Source organism: Eulemur rufifrons, chromosome 7, assembly GCF_041146395.1.
Source record: "Eulemur rufifrons isolate Redbay chromosome 7, OSU_ERuf_1, whole genome shotgun sequence".
NCBI lineage: Eukaryota > Metazoa > Chordata > Mammalia > Primates > Lemuridae > Eulemur > Eulemur rufifrons.
Window position 1 is genome coordinate 13065353 of NC_090989.1, and position 15349 is coordinate 13080701.

At 42.7% G+C, this 15349-nt stretch overlaps 1 protein-coding gene across 6 annotated transcripts in view; it reads left to right on the forward strand.

Moving 5' to 3' along the window:
• The window catches only part of TIAM1 (TIAM Rac1 associated GEF 1), a 353935-nt gene that overhangs the window by 121304 nt on the left and 217282 nt on the right, over positions 1-15349 (forward strand). The window contains exon 4 of one of the 6 annotated variants that reach the window (XM_069472355.1): positions 588-681. The exons of the other annotated variants lie outside the window; for them this stretch is intronic. The gene's annotated coding sequence lies outside the window, so the exon portion shown is untranslated. The remainder of the gene's footprint in view (positions 1-587; positions 682-15349) is intronic. 6 annotated transcript variants of the gene reach the window in all.

The following is a 15349-nucleotide window of genomic DNA, read 5'->3' on the forward strand; positions in this document are numbered from 1 at the left end:
TGATAAACAGATGTGGTTTTCCCTGGAAAAAGGAGGGATTTTAGTTAATCAGATAAAAGGTAGAGACTGATGGGACTCAGATCATGGATGCGATTTCATGATAACTGTTAGAATGGATTTACTCTTAAAATGACAGCCCTGTCTGAGTTGCGGCTGAGTGTCGGCTGCCCCGCTTGCATGTGATTGATTGCTCCTGCCTCCCCGATCCCATCACGCTTTGCTGAGACTCCCAATTAGCCTCTGTCACTGTCTGCCCTGGATTTGAGCTATTTGTAGGGGGTGCCTGTCTTCCTGGCTAGACTAGGAATTCTTTGAGGGCAGGGATTGCCTTATTCATTTTTTGACTTTTCTCCTCTTCCTTTTTTTTTTTTTTTTTTTTTGTTGAGACAGAGTCTCACTTTGTTGCCCAGGCTAGAGTGAGTGCCGTGGCGTCAGCTTAGCTCACAGCAACCTCAAACTCCTGGGCTCAAGTGATCCTCCTGCCTCAGCCTCCCGAGTAGCTGGGACTACAGGCATGTGCCACCATGCCCGGCTAATTTTTTCTATATAGATTTTTAGTTGTCCATATAATGTCTTTCTATTTTTAGTAGAGACGGGGTCTCGCTCTTGCTCAGGCTGGTCTCGAACTCCTGACCTCGAGCGATCCACCCACCTCGGCCTCCCAGAGTGCTAGGATTACAGGCGTGAGCCACTGCGCCCGGCCTCCTCTTCCTTTCTCCCAGCATCAAACAAGATGCTGTGAGCAGAGGGGATCTCTTTTCCTCTGCCTCCAGCAGTTTCTAGACTATTCCCTATTCTGGCTTCGCTTCTTTGTGTATTGAACTGGATGTCTGTTTGTACGTTCTGTGTATTTGAAACCAATAAGGCTTACTTCGTGATAGACTGTTTTGTAATTTTAAACTATCACACGTGTCAGGCCGGCCTTGTTCTACCGTTCCATCTGAACAGCATTAGAACAGCCTGAGAACTTGTTTTCTTAAAAAAAAAAAAAAAATTCAATGAGTAGGTTTTGCCTGTTTGTTTCTTCTGTAGTAGAGAATTTTAAAAATTCTTATCTATGTACCTGCTAACATTTGGGATACTTTGGATTCTTCTGACTCATGCCACCTTTTGGGATTTGGCTTTGCAGGGATGTTGGCAGTGGTCTGTGATTACGACCTCTTCAAATTGTCAGTGGTGCTGTGAGCCCACTTCTTCGCAGTCTACTGCAAGGTACAGTTTTCAGTCACCTTTTCTAATAAGGGAGAAGCAGGCAGGGGAAATACTATGTCCGTGGGATCATTTGATTGTAACAAAATGGAAAGAAGCCCTCCCAAGTGAACTCAGGTAAAAGAGGCATTACTAAGGGATTTGGAGAGGTGCCACGGGGCTGTGCAGGCCGATAGGGCGGGAGCAGGAAAACAAGGAAGGGATGCTGTTCCCCTGTCTCTCAGAGGCCCCTGCAGTGTGAAGTTTTGCTTTGCTCAGCGAAGCTCTCCCAGGCTCTTGCCCCTACCTGCAGCCTGGCTTTCTTACTTGGCCTCTGCCTTCTCAGATTTGCTGCTGGCCAAATGGGTTTGACTTGGTACAACATTGCTCTCGTCCAATACTACGTGACCTTCCCTTTAGGCAACTATCTTAGCCTCCCAGCGTCTTACTTCCAAATTTTTAAGTGTGAGTTGGATTGGCCAACACTGAGTCACGTATCCACCCCGCTCTTGCTGGGATGAAAAGGTGTGCATGTGGTGGGTGGTCTCAGACTCGCCCAGGCAGGCTCTCAAGAAGGCAGGGTTGGTGGGAGGCAGTGATCGGCATGGCTGCCATCTCCTAATAAAGGAACAGTCCACCATTGTTTATATTTGGCTCCAGGCTGCATTAGGAAGGTAGAGCCCATTCCTTTTTGGCCTTGTCTTGGCCTCCAACTTTTCCCCGTTGAAATGGCAGGGCTAGACAGTAGGATGAGGAGAAGGTGCAGAAGTGCTGTAGTCTATTTGTTGGTAATGAAGAGTGAGTTACTGATGCTGACTAGGTGTGGAGGTCCTTGGATACGTGACATCACCAATGAATCCTTAATTTTAAAAATACTTTTCTTCGTGCCTTTGAATTAAATTAATGCATAGGAATCCATTTTTTCATATGCACTTGTTTACTTTTTGAGTTCTTAAGTTTGACTTAAAAAAATACAGAGTCATGATGCAGAGTTCCCAGTTTTATAGTCAAGAACTCTGTTGTGTGTCTTTGGATGCCAGGGGTACAGTGACAAGGTGGCAAGGAAGGAGGGGAGGAGTGGGCGAGACCTGAAGGCGTCATTTTCCCACTAACCAGCTGTGTCACTATGTTCTTTGAATCTTGGTTTCTCATCTGTAAAATGGGGTACCTATAGTATCCATCTCATAATGTTGTTACGAGGATCTCATGAACCAATATATTCAAAGGCACTTTTCCAGGCAGTTGGGATACAGGAATGCACAAAATTTACAAAGATCTTGCTGTCCTGGAGCATATATTCCAGCATGTGCTGTCACCTCTTTGATTTATAAATGAGAAAGAGTGGCGTCCTTATGTTTTCTTCAATTCTACAAAAAAGTAGTGCTTTTAAATTTTTTTCATTAAAAAATTTTTTTAGATAGGACCCTGTAGCAGACAAGTAGGCTTATTTGTCTTACAAAAATTAGGGTGTGTGAGTGCATGTGTGTGCATGTACATTATCAAGAGCCCTCCGAAAATCAATGAAAATGTCAACATTCTTTGAAGAAGGTCTGTTTTCCAAGGCAAACCTTAAGTTAGCTTTATTTGAGTTAAGGGAGTAAATGAAACCTGTGAGAAACATTTATGAGCTGATATATTGGCTTTGATGATCCAGGGAAAGACGTTCCTATTTGAGTAGGGGGTCACTCACTTTGCTTTTATGAACTCAGAGTCAAAAATCTTAATGGGTTTTAATAACTCTAAATGTCATATTGAATTTAAATGTGGACAATTTCAGATAACACCTCTTTGTAATTGCTACGATTTACTCATCTCTTGGGCTATAACGTATACCCCGAGACACAAAACCTTCCAGTTTTAAAACTCATATTTCACAACCTTTGCTATGAGAAATAGAAACTTTTGTGGCAGGCTCTTTTCGATGAAGGAAATATTTTTCCCCCTAGTGGACCCAAGCAATTCATTCTGTCAGCCAAACGAAGCAATTTCCTTTCTTTGCCTTGGGACTTAAAGCAATAATATATTGTATATAATTATTTAATTTAGTTGACCCAAATTTTAATTTATTCTTATATTTAGCATTAATAGATTGTAATATACCCTAAATCAAAACCATCACGGGTTGAAATGGTACAAAGTATTCAAGTATACTCTAGTTGAAATTTTAAAGAGAGAACTTATCCAAGCCAGTATAAGAAATAATTTCCTTGCTTTGTAGACAAATTGCATGTATTTCTGGAGGCATTAATGTCCTATCTAAAATGTTAAAGTCAGATTTATAATAATAGAAATTTATGACTCTTTATTATATATAGCATTAACAAGTAAAGCAAACAACCTTGTCTTGTGGAATTAACGTTGGCTTTGCTATTTCTTTTTGGTTTCTGGCAAAGAGTGTCTTTAACTGTTTGAGAAGGGACAGAGTTGGGTGATGAGAGATGCTGAGGTTTACAGTTCTCTTTCTTCTTCATCATTACACAGGATAAGTGGTCAACTCTATATTCTCGTCTCAGACTAAATAGTTCCCCGAAATGGTCAATGCCTTGGTTATTGCAATTTGTCGCAATTTTTCTCCTTTACTGAGGGAGCGCAAAGTCGTTTTCGTACTTGGGAACTATGAGCTATGCTGCGGGGATGGTAAACTTGTGCCTGCAGCAGGAATTCACGAACACAGCACCTGCCCATCTGTCTGTGTGCTTGGTGACATGCTTAGATGTTTGAAGTGTCAGGGAGAATAGAAAAGATATAGGCTATTTCCCACGATTGTGTTATTTCTCATTTTTAGTAGATTAAAATTATGTGGGAGTTTATTTTTTAAAAATCTTCACATTTTCATCACTCACGCAAACCATTTACTGGGGTGTGAGAAAACTGACCGGGGCTCCCCCAGGCCGGTCTTACCCATAATTCCTCAGGCAGATGGATGGCATAAAAAGCAAGGTTGTTTTAAAAATTTTCCATGCCATTCTGAAAACAGGTGCTTCCTTTGTGAATTCAAGTTAGTGAATTTATGTGGTCATTGCAACCTAGTTTCAACTCTGGTTCTAAAGAACAAAGACATTTTCTTTGCCCTGAAGATTGACATTTGCTTGCAGAGATTAGGCACTTCCTGTGCCCCTGGGTCCCGATCCGCTGGTGCAGTTGGGGAGGTCAGAGGGAAGCCAGCACATTGGTGCATGTTCTTCCACGGCAGCGGGAGGTGCCCGGAGTCTGCATATCTGCACCGGGGCAGGCTGAAGCTTGCTTGGATATTTGTCAGGGCTTCCACGGTGCATCCGTTCTACAAGGTAGCAGTGAAAAAGTCTGCAGCTCTTTGTTCTCCGCAAACGGTCTATGTGAGACCTGTTGTCTCTGCCCCTTCTCATCTCTCCGCTTTCCATGCCTTTCCTTCTGCCCTGGCAGAGAGCAGCCCCGCATCTTCACATTCTGACTTCTGGAATGGAATGAAAGAGTTTCTTTCTGTACAGAGAGGTTTGTTTTACACAGAGCTGCCTTTGACGGAGGAAACTTCCCCCAACAGATTTAGATCATAATGTGTTGGCACCAAGCCAGGAAGGGTGGCCATAAATTGTGATTTGAATGAGGTTTCATCAAGTCTTTGTCCTGTCATCTCCTTCCTGGCAGGGAATATTGGGCAAGTTAAACCCAATTTAACCCAATTGCTGCTTTGGTCAATGTGTGATCGGCATACAGTAAATTAGAGGCGGCATACAGTAAATTAGAGGCACCATGTTGAGATGCACAGTATGAAAGTATTCAGGCAGTTAACAAAATGTTCTAAAGAATAGGAAGAACGATTCCAAGTTGACGCTAAGCAATGCTTTTCATTTATACATGACTATAGTTGTACCAGTGGTAAAATGTCTTACCAACATTTTCTCTGTCTAAACTTTGGGAAAGAGAATAGGCGATAGGACTTCTGGTTCATTTGAGAGAAAATGAGATTGAGCTTTCTTTGGTAATTTTTAAGCTTCTGGTTGGAAAAAAAAAGTGATCTGAAGCAAATCTAATAGAAAGTAATGTGTTCATTTGGGGTGGCAGGTATACAGATTTTTGTGTATTGGTTTCTACTTTTCTGATTTTTTTTTTTTTTTTCCAAAAGGAAGGAAGAAAAATGAGAGGAAAAGCAGAGGAGAGAAAGGAAGAGGGAAGGAAGCAGTTTGAAATATGGACCTTTTGCATTGCTTTTTGATGCAAAAAGACCTGTGTAGGAATGTGTGGGTGGTTGCTCATGGTTGTAATCCCAGCACTTCCGGAGGCTGAGGCAGGAGGATCACTTGAGGCCAGGGGTTCAAGACCAGCCTTGGCAACATAGTGAGACCCTGTCTCTACAAAAAATTTTAAAAAATTAGCTGGGCATGGTGACATGAGCCTGTAGTTCCAGCTACTCTGGAGGCTGAGGCAGTAGGATCGCTTGAGCCTAGGAGTTCGAGGCTTCAGTGAGCTATGATCATGCCACTGCACTCCAGCCTAGGTGACAGAGCAAGACCCTGATTCTGGGGGGGGGGGGGGGAAGGGGGGGAATTTGGCACCTGCTGTATGTGTGTGACTTTGGCCAAGCCAATGTCTCCTCTGCCTCAGGCTGTGCTTTTTAACAAATGACATTTAAAAATGGACAGGATGGTTCTTTGTTAAGAGATAAAATCTCTTCAGAGCCAAACATAGTGCTTAGTACATAAAAGATACCTCAGAAATCTTAGTTGTCTTTCATTATCTCTTTGATGTTGCATCACAGATCTGTAGCTGAATTGAATGCAGACCCTTGTCACTTCCAGGCTGGGCTTAATATAGGTCTTGCTGGAATGCTGTCCACTTAAATACAGTGATATCACAGTGATTGAAGGGTCCCTCTGCCTTTGTTCCTTCCCACCATAAAAAGGTGGTAGGACATAAAAGGTTATTTTTTTCTCCCTTTACGTCAACCATATTTACTGAGGACCAACTCAGAGCCAGGCAGTGTTTTGGGAGGTGCGGATGCAGTGGGAATAAGACTAACCATGTCACGGCTCTCACGAAGTGACATTCTTGGGAGAGACAGATGGTGAAAAGCCAGTGTCAGGCGGTCGGCGATAACAGTGTGGAGAACACTGCCGTGGGCCGAGAGGGCGGACATCTATGGTGTGTTTATCTTAGACAGGGTGGTCTCGGGATCCTTCTCCCCGGAGGTATGATCCTGAGGTCTGCGTGGAGGGAGGGAGCAGGCCTCGTGGAAGTCTGGGGAAAGAACATTCCAGGCAGAGGGAACTGTGAATGTGTTGAAGATTGGCAGGGGTTTGTGTAGGAAGGGCAGCAAGGGACAGGGCCTGGGGTCGCAAGCCAGATCACCTGCAGGAGGGAGGCTCTCGTTTGGGTTTTGTGTGCGACAGAAAGCCACAGAAGCCGAACCCCCAAACAAACCCCTCTACTGCTCTTAAGAGACTGGTGGACGTGGTTTGCAGAGAAGATGGAAAATAATGGTGTATCTGTTACTTTGATTACAATTCCCATCATATAATAATTAACTGTTAGCTGTAATTATAGGACTTCCTCTAATTTAGTTTAGCACTCTGGGGACCTGTATTAGCCTATATCCCAATCAATTTCACAGCCATTAAGGGGGAAAAAAGCCATGTTCCTGTTGAATTTTAAATCTAGCAGGAGAACCATCCACCTATTTGCGAGTCTGCCTTATTTTCTTTCTGTTCCTGAGGCTGCCCCCCTCTGTTCAGGCCCTCCCAGCTGGCGTGCTGTTTCAGGCACGAACATGTTGTTTCCTAATTAGGATAGATTTTCACAGATAGCTGTTAATGAATTCCATGCCTCTCACGTCCTTTTAGTAACCTCCCCAATTAATATAACAAAAATTTTCACCTGGCAGCCAAGGGGACGCATGTGTCCCCTCCCCAAGATAGATGTTTCCGTCAATATTTATTCTCTCGTCTAGCACCTTTTACTACCCTCTTGCCCTCCATGGAGGTTCATTTATGTCGAGAGATGTAACCCAATCTGTTTTCTCAGTTGGATTGAACGATAAGTTCTCCTGTCACAGAAAATACAGGCTGGCCCTCTCTTTTGCCTCTTTTGCAATATCGGTGATTTGCTGTGTTTAGATGACCTCTGCCTCCCAGGGCTCCTCTTGTCCAATTTTCTCTGCTGCTTTTGTGGTGAAAGCCGTCCTTCCTGTCACATGGCTGCAGTGGCACGCCTGTCCCCAGCGGATGGCTTCTCTCTGGAGGCAAGCGGCGAACTGTGCCTGGGGCCGTTTGTCACTTCACTGGAAGTAGCCCCCTGAGAAGCAGGGCCATCTCCGGAGAGCTCCGCTTATTAGTTCTGAAATAATGTCTGTAGCTTGTGGGTAGCAGCTAGAACGCCTTCATGCAACAGAAGAAAGAAACCAAGGCTTGGGGGCAAGGAGGTGGAGGGAATGGTGGCCAAGTGTTGGCAGCCAAGTGGTCACGAACATGCATGTGTGCATGCATATGTGTGTGTGTCAATAAACAGACTTTCATTTTTAGAGCAGTTTTAGGTCTGCAGCAAAAGTGGGTGGAAAGCATAGAGTTCCCGTATACCCTTCTCTCCCCTCCACCCCACCCCACCAGTATCAACCAGCCAATCAACATTCAACCACCATCATCACCCGGAGCAAATAGTTTACATCAGGGTTCACTCTTAGTTCTGTACCTTCTGTGGGTTTGGACAAATGTATAATGAGATGTATCTACCAGTACAGTATCGTACAGAATTAGTTTCACTGCCCTAAAAATCCTCTGTGCTCTGCCCATTCATCTCTCCCTCCCCTAACTCCTGGAAACCACTGATCTTTCTACTGTCTCCGTAAAGTTTTGCCTCTTCCAGAATGCCAAATAGTTGGAGTCATAACAGTGTGTAGCCTCTTCAGATTGGCTTCTTTCACTTGATGATTTGTGTTTAACCTTGCTCCATGTTTTTCTGTGGTTTGATAGGTCATTTCTTTTTAGCACTGAATAATATTCCTTTGTGCAATCTATACTATAGATTATCCATTCACTTGCCGAAGGACATCTTGGTTGCTTCCAAGTTTTAGCAATTACGAATGAAGCATCTATAAACATTCACGTGTAGGTTTTTGTGTAGACATAATGTAAATAGAAATATGTATTTATATATTATATATATTTAATGAAGTTTATTTTTCCTGATTTGAAGAAAGCATATGCTCAATTGCATGTTTGGAAAATATAAAAAGAGAAAATCTTTAAAGATCAGTATAAGTCTATTTATTAATTTACTGTAACAAAATACATGAAATCGGAGCTCTCCTGGAAATGCAAGACATATGGTCATTATATATTATAACAGTCAGTGAGTGGTAAAGACAGGAAAGATTTAGGGCATTCCAAATGTGGGTTCTGTTTCCATTAAAACTGCTTCTTAGGTGACTTTTTATGATAGTCCACATTCAAACAAACACTGCCAGCTTTATAGAATGGCTAACTCAGAAGTCCTCTGGAACAACGAAAGTCCAAGGAGGTGCTGAAATTCTTCCCTTAAAAAATCCAAATATACTTTAGCGATGGTCTTCAGCGCTGGTCGAGGGAAATCCCAGTGTTCACGCAGAATCCAGCAGTTTGGACACACACATTTTGTGAGGTCTGATGTGACAGCTTTGAGATCTGGCCACTTGGTGTCTCCCAGGCATCCTCCAGGCACAGCGGTGAGGGAGGGCACTGCCCAGGGGTGGTGCTGGGGTGATGGAGTGACAGTGCCTGGAAAGCAGCCCCAGGGTGGATGTCATTTGACCCCAGACTCCTGCTGCTCTTCATTTTTCACTTTTAACAAGGCAAACAAAACCTGATTCGACTTAAAAATTCCTGATTTCCGTGAAGGGTAATATAGATGTTCTTCAACTTATGATGGGGTTACATCCTGACAAACTGGATTTAATACACCTAGCCTACCAACATCCTAGCTTAGCCTCGCCTTCCTTCAGTGTGCTCAGAACACTTGCATTATTAGCCTACAGTTGGGCGGAATCCTCTAACACAAAGCCTACTTTATCAGAAAGCACTGAGTATCTCATGCAGTTTGTTGAATGCTCTACTGAAAGTGAAAAACGGAATGGTTGTACAATTTCTACTGAATGCATATTGCCTTAGCATCATTGTAAAGTCAAAAAATTGTAACTTGAACCATCCTAAGTTGGGGACCATCTATATATGCCTAGCAACTTTTTGTTTTTTAAAATATCCGTTATCTCTTTCTGGTGGAAGAAAGCAGGTCTGGGGGCAAGGGTACAAATGAAGGCTCATGTGTTGAAATCTATAAAAGTTGTTGCAAATGAAGCTAACAAATTGTAAATTAAGACATGTTTTATTCTCCTACTTTGATACATAAATTTTCATAATGAGCTGGAAAGCTGGGTACAGACGAAACAATTGTTAAACTGCTTGGAACACCAACATAGAGGTGAGGGAGCCAGCCCGGCCACGGCCCACCCCGTCTTCCTCCTCATGGACACTACAGCCTACACAAAGAAGCTCTCTAAAGACCCCACAGTGGCTGCCTGCTAGAGTTTAGATATTTGACCTCTCCAAATCTCATGTGGAAATTCTATCCCCTGTGTTGGAGGTGCGGCCTAGTGGGAGGTGTCTGGGTCCTGGGGGCAGATCCCTCATGAATGGCTTGGTGCTGACCTCAGAATGAGTCTGGCACTATTAGCTCCCGGGAGAGTTTCCCTGACCTCCGGAGTTGGTTGTTGAAAACAACCTCACACCTTCCCCTTCTCTCTCTTGCTGTCTCTCTTGCCATGTGATCTGTGCACACGCCAGCTCCCCTTTGCCTTCCATCGTGCATGGTGGCAGCCTGAGGCCTCCCCAGGAGCAGATGCTGGCGCGATGCTGCTTGTGCAGCCTGCAGAACGCTGAGCCAAATAAACCCCTTTTCTTTACAGATTACCCAGGCTTAGGTATTCCTGTATAGCAACACAAGTGGACTAAGACATGGCGCATGTGTGGGGCCGTCCCCTGCCTTGTGGGACAGAACTAAGGAAGTGTTTTATGGAGGGCTTGGACTTGGACACTGGGCCCACGGTGCTGGGATGTGGTCTGGGAAGGTATTGCATTGGCACATCTCCTTGTCCTCTGTGGGATTCTTGCCCCGTTAAGGAAGAGCGTGGCCAGTAGAGGGCCAGAAGAGCCCTTCTGGTGTGAGTGTCCCCATCCCTTGCTGCTAGGAATCTTTGAACTCTGGCCTGGTTTTGCTCTTGGAAAGTTAGCCGTCATTTTTCATCTGAAGAAGTGGAATGAGAAGCATCCACTTGTACTGTGTTGGAATTCAGCAGCGGGTAGTTAAAAAGTTGATTTTAACGGGTGAATACCAGTGTATCCTGGAATAGATTCGTTTAAAAGGCTTTGGGTTTGGTCAAATAGTAAAATATACAATACTCTGGGAGGCCGAGGTGGGCGGATCGTTTGAGCTCAGGAGTTCGAGACCAGCCTGAGCAAGAGCGAGACCCCATCTCTACTAAAAATAGAAAGAAATTATATGGACAGCTAAAAATATATATAGAAAAAATTAGCCGGGCATGGTGGTGCATGCCTGTAGTCCCAGCTACTCGGGAGGCTGAGGCAGTAGGATCGCTTAAGCCCAGGAGTTTGAGGTTGCTGTGAGCTAGGCTGACGCCACGGCACTCACTCTAGCCCGGGCAACAGAGCGAGACTCTGTCTCAAAAAAAAAAAAAAAAAAAAAAAAAAAAAGTAAAATATACAATACATTTATACAAGTTGGCTCGTTGTTATTTTCAGTCTTTTCGCTTTTCAAGAACCATAATGAATTTTTGCCTAAAAGCTTTCAGTCTTTGGTCTCAGGGATCACGTTTCTTCTCCTGGAATCTTCTCTGGTGGCTTCTTCCTGCTCACAACACCTGCGATGATGTAGATGCTCCGTGTTCCTAACTCTCACCCTGAAGGGGATGCTCGTGAGAAAAGCTCATTTCAATACATAGGAAAAGTCAAAACCCAAGTCGAGTTTAAAGTGGAAAGGGTTTTCTTAAAGGGTGAGATAGTGAAATGAACATTTATACTGATGAATCCCTTGTCATTTTTGGCAACCCTAATACAAAAGTTTTACAAATTATTTATCAGTGAGGGTCTCAAAATGCTTTAAAGAGATGTAGAAAACCAAGAAAGTGGGAGTCCTGAAAGTTCTCCTGATGATTGAAGAAAATTAACATAATGCCTTATTTTAAAATCATTCATTATTTAATCAAAACTGAAAACATTGTGTCCATAATATTAACCCTAACCCTAATGCTAACCTTAGTGCGTACTGAGGCATGAGTGAGTATGACTTCTCCAAAATCACTCACATGTTCTTTTGCTCTTGCTTAAGAAAGTTTCTGTGCTTTCCAAAACATTCCTCTAATAAGTTTTCTTTCTTTCTTTTTTTTTTTTTTTTAATCTGTTTAAAATGAGGAAGCTGTACAGAAAAGTGATATATTCCAGGACTTTTTCCCACTGCTGGAAATATTCCTGATTACTGAATGTAATGAAATAAATTTGTCATGTTGGACATTATGCGCGGCTGAGCACACAATAAAGAGTCCGAAGCTTGGAGTGGAGGCTTGACATTTATAGTTATAAATATGTACTTTAGGAATTGATTTATATGGAAAAATACCAGTGCTAAAGTAGATAAATTGAAGCTTGTTCTCACTAAGTAGGTTAGACAGTTCATCAAACATTGGTTAAAATCTTTCTCTCTCGAGACTGGAAATAAGAGATTAAATGGCAGTGTCCATAGCAGGGGACTTTGTCCAGCTGACCAGTCTGTTCACATGGATGTAAAATATAGTTGGGCAGCCTGCGTATGCCTGGCGCTTAACACACAGGTCAGCAACCCAGGGCCCAGGGGCCGATTCTGGCTGCTGCCTTTTTTGTTTGCTCCTTAAGAGTGGATTTTGTAGTTTTAAATGGTTGAAAAAAAATCATAAGAAGAATAATACTTTGTGATATGGGAAAGTTACATGAAATTCAAACTCAGTGTCCATGAATAAAAATTGATTGGGATATAGCTGTGCCCACTCATTTAGGTATAGCCCATGGCTGACTTCACGCTACAGTGGCGGAGTCGACGGGGTGTGACCCAGACTTCATGGCCTGAAAAGCCTGATTCGCTATTTGTTCCTTTACAGAAAAAGTTTTCGGATCTCTGGCTTAGCAGAACCAGAGCTAGTTGCTGTGGTAGCCTGTGATCTTCCCTTCCTTCCCTTTGTGGTCTTTCTTTTCCCTTAAGTTTGTGTTTAATGATAATGATGGGTACTGCGTATTGAGTGCTTACTATTTTCCAGTTTTTCATTTTATTTAATCCTTATATTAACTTTGTGATGTAGATAGAATTATTATCCCCATTTTACAGATGAAGAAACGGAGGCATAGAAACATAGGCAACTACACAAGCCGGCAGGTGAGACGGGATTCAGCGTCCGACAGCCTGGCTCCACATGCTTTCTGTTGACCACTCTGTCCCTGCCTCTTAGAGGCCAACGTTAGGCATTTGTGTACCTCTGTGTCAGGCTTGCCATATTCACATTATAGATGTGGATGTGTGTGTGGGAAGTTACTTTACCTAGTCTTGATGTCATAGGCTTGATGGGCTACTAATAATGTTTCTCAATACATGTTGAAAGATAGTTACAGCTACAAAGATTAAACATGGTTTTACATGCACCGCTAGAAATGGTCCCCTGTTCCCTTAGTGGCATGTGTAGCACATCTGCGCTGCCCCCTGGGGTCCACTCTTAGCTCTTGGCCCATTGGTGGGACTTAAGGATGTTAAGGTGTTTATTGACTCTGGTTTTTAAATTTAAAGGTGTACAGTCTTGAAGACAACATAGACTAATTTAAGGAAGTTAAAAAACATTTTTAATGTAGGTACCTTTCCTTTGGATCTTTGATATTTTTCCCATTTGATGATGTGTTTGCTTGATTGCTTTTATTTCCAAAGCCCCATCAGATGTTAAGTATTTCCTTATATATCCCGATTCATTCATTCAGCTTGAACTTCCTATGTGTCCAGCTCTGTGCTGGGAACTGGAAGCACATCTGTGCACACCACAGGATACGTGGCCCAGAGTGAGTTACAAGAATATGGTCCTTAGCCAGCAAATGTCTTCACCTGCTCTACTTAGATTTTAGCAATTTGCATTGCTCCTGGGGTGTCCGATTGCATATGATAATTTTGAAACAGCAGGTCCCAGCAGATAGAGGAGCAGCTGATCAGGAAACCTGTCCATTGGCCCAGATTGTTCTGATGATTTGCGGTATAACCTTGGAAACGTCGTTTTATTTTCCATTCCAGGTTTTCATTCTGGAAAGTGGAAAATAACAGCAAATGAAGCTGCTCTTAACAAAATCAAGTGCCCCGTATGCTGTAATGAGTTCTGCTTGTCATTTCTCATGCCTTCCTTGTTTACATGGACACTTCCCGTTGGTTGGTAACCTTCTGATGCACATATAATGTAGGAAGACACTTATATACAACATGAAGCCTGCAATCTGACTGCAGGAACTTTTCTTCCCTGAGGCATACCTGGAATTCGCCCTGGAGATGACAACCTGAACAAAATGGGAGAGCAGTGTGGGTGGACAAGGCCAGTGTCAGTTTGGGGAATCTGTAAAAGCCCATTTGGAGATCGTTTGTAAGGTCAAGTGAAAGAACTGCAGATGTGGGAAGAGGAGCCTGGGGCAGGATTCATCCTACCAGCTTTTGAGTTCCTGGTGAGTGACATGTAGCCGAGGGTCCGGCACGTAATAGGTGTTCCCTAAATACCATTTTGCACAATCCTTGTACTGCTTGGTGGCCTGTGGCATTTAGAGAATCACTGTACGTTTAGATTGTGAGAGGGCTAGGATTAGAGCTTTTTATTCTCCTGAGTATTCTAAATTTATGAAAACAATGATTATGATTTGCACTTAAAGAGATGTTTATAATACTGAGAACTGTGGTTTAAACATAAGTCCATAATGATAGTTCACTGAGGTGAAAATGATTAATTTTCCATAGTGAAGACACAAAATCATACTTCTTGGACCAATAATGTTGCTTGGGTAGCTGTTTTATATTATTTAGAATGATAGGCTCTTAGTAAGTAATTTTTTTCATTTATTTGCTATGTTTTTTGTAGCAAAGACATTGACTTTTATTATCTCATTTAAAATATCACCAATTGACTGGCATTTCTTTTTTTTTTTTTTAATTTGTTTTATAAACTGTCAAAAGAAAAAGCATACTGTGAAAAGAAACGGGTACTTCAGCCCTATCTGATTCAGTGTGCTACATTATTCTCATTAGTTGCCTTTTCGGAGAACAGTGACATTGCAGGTATTCAGTCTTTGGGGAAAAACAGACCAAAGCATCGTCAGGCGGTTGTTCATCTCTGTGATAATTCATTTCTTGCTTTCTTTCATGAGCTACAGAGCCATCTGGCAACTGGTGGTCAGAATTGTTGAGATTAGAAAATATCATATATTTGATTCTCTTTTTGTAACTTGGCCCAAGTATACAGTTAATCTCTCTGCTCTTCATTTTACTCTGCTCTTATGTTGGTACTAAACAGAGTGAAAATATCAATAGTCATGCAATTGTCACCTGTGATTTTAGGCAGCAGTTTCCATGTCACCTTGTGGTTCTTCATACAGATACATAATGCACTGATAAGCGCTGCAACTTATAGCCTCATAGGTCTCTGGTGTTTGTGTAAGAGTTAGCAAAAACATGGCATGGGAGATGCGCTTATCTTTTTGTGCCTTTCCTTCCCTCTTTTCAGTCTGTAATTCAAGAATTTCTGCTTGACCCAGTTTAAATGAACCCTCCTGCACAAATCTCTTCTCACCGTGTTTTATGGGTCTTTTTCTTAGTCAATTCACACTGCTCTAATGAAATACCACAAACTGGTTCACTTAAACAACAATCATTGATTTCTCACAGTTCCAAGGGCTGGGAAGTCCAAGATCAAGGTGCTGGCAGATTGAGTTCCTAGTTTGAAGACAGCCTTCTTCTCTATATATCCTCACATGGTGGAGAGAGAGATGATCTCTCCGACATTTCTTTTTATAAGGGCACGAATCCCATTCAAGACGGCTCCACCCTCATCTCCTAATCACCTCCCAAATGCCCCAACCCCAAATACCATCACACTCGGGAT